Source organism: Pteropus vampyrus, unplaced genomic scaffold (genome assembly GCF_000151845.1).
Source record: "Pteropus vampyrus isolate Shadow unplaced genomic scaffold, Pvam_2.0 Scaffold47, whole genome shotgun sequence".
In the NCBI taxonomy this organism is placed as follows: domain Eukaryota; kingdom Metazoa; phylum Chordata; class Mammalia; order Chiroptera; family Pteropodidae; genus Pteropus; species Pteropus vampyrus.
This window is the reverse complement of record NW_011888828.1, coordinates 402877-405120: the sequence shown is the minus strand read 5'-3', so window position 1 is coordinate 405120 and position 2244 is coordinate 402877.

The following is a 2244-nucleotide window of genomic DNA, read 5'->3' as shown; positions in this document are numbered from 1 at the left end:
AGGCAGTGACTGACTTGGGGGGCTTGGGCAAACTGCAGTGGAGCAGCAGATTCTAGATGGGGTGGAGCAGGGACAAGGGAAAGGGGAGAAAGGTCATGAAAAAGGCCAAAAGACAACCTCCCACACCAGTTTCACCGGCTTCTGGGCTTAATCGACTGTAATCAAGTCCCTGGGTCTTCTCAGGGTGGCATCGCCCTCACTCTCAGGCCCTGTTTGGGGTCCCTAGAACCTGCTCCCAGACACACCTCATGGTCCCAGACACTAAAATAGCCTCACGCAGTCAGCCCCGCTACAGCACGGGTGGGCTGGTGCTTTCTGCTCCCAACACCCTCCTAGGCCAGCTTCAAGTGGCCCTTGGCCTTCACAGTACGTGGAACCGATGAATTCAGGGAATGGCTCGAGTTGCTCCCTAGGGTCAGAACCCTTTCCTTAAGGACAGTGGGACTTATTTTCTCCTGCGGCACTTGCTCACTCCCCAGTAAACTCAGGCATATGGCTGAGAACATGCTCCCCCCTGTCAGCATAAGACAGAAGATAGAGACTACCCCTAGGTTACAACCCCAGTGCCACTGTTTCCCAGGTTTGACCTTGGGCAAGTTACTTAACCTCTGTGCCTCACTGTCTTCACCTGTAAAACGTGATAATAGTAACGCCTTCACAGGGTTACTGAGGTAATCCATGTAATAAGCACCTGGCCTAGTCCCTGGTCATGTTACCTACTGTTGCCATAAGCAAATGACTATGTGTGCTTTGCCCACAGTGTGACATGCTATCATTGGTTTAGCACCAAGGACAATGACAATCTTATCCTTTGCAGGGGGAAGGGGCAGAGGGACAGGCACACATTAAATCAGACAATGTACCATTTTATTCCTTATAAAATATATTTCATATTGTTGCTGTAAAAACATTACATTTCACATTTAAAAAAAAATTTTTTTAACAGTAAAAATAATACTTGGAAGACAGCTGGGGGAAAAGGCGCCAATAAGACAAATTCACAGATGGGATTTATCTCCCTCTTCTTTTTTTTTTTTTTTTTTTTTGTCTTTTTTCTTTTTTTTCTTTTTTTTTTTCTTTTTTCTGCCCCTGGTAAAGTCAGAACCTGGGAGGACCAGAAAGTAACAGGACAGACTTCTTCAAACAAATCAGTTTCCACATCCAAGTTAACAATGTCCTCCAAGGAACCAAGCTGCAGCTTACTGTCCCAATGTGGACATTGCTCCAAACGGTCTCTGAAATTACAAAACCGCTTTCACAGCCAGCTTAAACGTCACAAAATTAAACCCAGGCTCTCTCGCTCACTGGTCAGTCCTTGCGCTCTGCACCTGTGACCTCGCTTGACCACAGACATTCGCAGACTTTCTCTGCACTGAATGAGTGTAGATTTAGTATCGTTAAGGCTGGTCAGAGCAGGCACCACAGACTCCCCAGGTAATTCCGAGTGAGGGTCACGTCACTGGAATAAAGTTCCCCAAGATAACTGCTTCTGACAATCGGTCCTGTTAGTTTCGAAAGCGCACCTATGGCATCTCACCATCTATCAGATTCTGCTGCCCAGGTGGGCTGGGAAGTAGGGAGAGATGTAGAGATGAACAAACAGGCATGATCGCTGGACCAGTTCACAACCACCCCCACCCTCCGAGAAGAAACAAATGGGGTGACCCCAAGGACAGACGACATGTCAAGAACCAACACAACAGCCACAAGATGGAGGTGTGGGAGGAGGGGGGCCGGAGGAGGCAGCCACCACCCGAAAGGAGGAGCGAATGCAGACGGGAAAAGCTGCACCAAAACAAAACACAAAAAAATAAACCAAGAAATCAAACCACCTCGGTTTTTATACGGTTTCGTCAATTTCTTCTTTCTCTCTTCCTTTCCTGTCCTGTGTACTAATGATATGAGAAGCCTACCCGCCTTAGAAAAAATCTTTATATCCAGTTATATCTACGTGATCCAAAGTGAAGGGGGCAAATGAACACAGCTTTTCTAAAGACGAGACTCAGCAAAAACTCAGATTCAGGAGAAAAGGAAAGACGGGGCTGGGCAGAGTCCCCGCGTCTCAAACACTCCCTTCCCTCCCTGAGAAGACCTGAAAATGGACAGTGTGCAAAGTGAATAGAATCATGACATGCAACGTCCTGCTGTCAGCTTTTAATTCTCAGGGAGGCTGAAGGGAAAAGAACCCTGGGCCATCTCTTGCTGGCCTGGTTTTGAGATTTACCAAGAGACAGATTCCACATC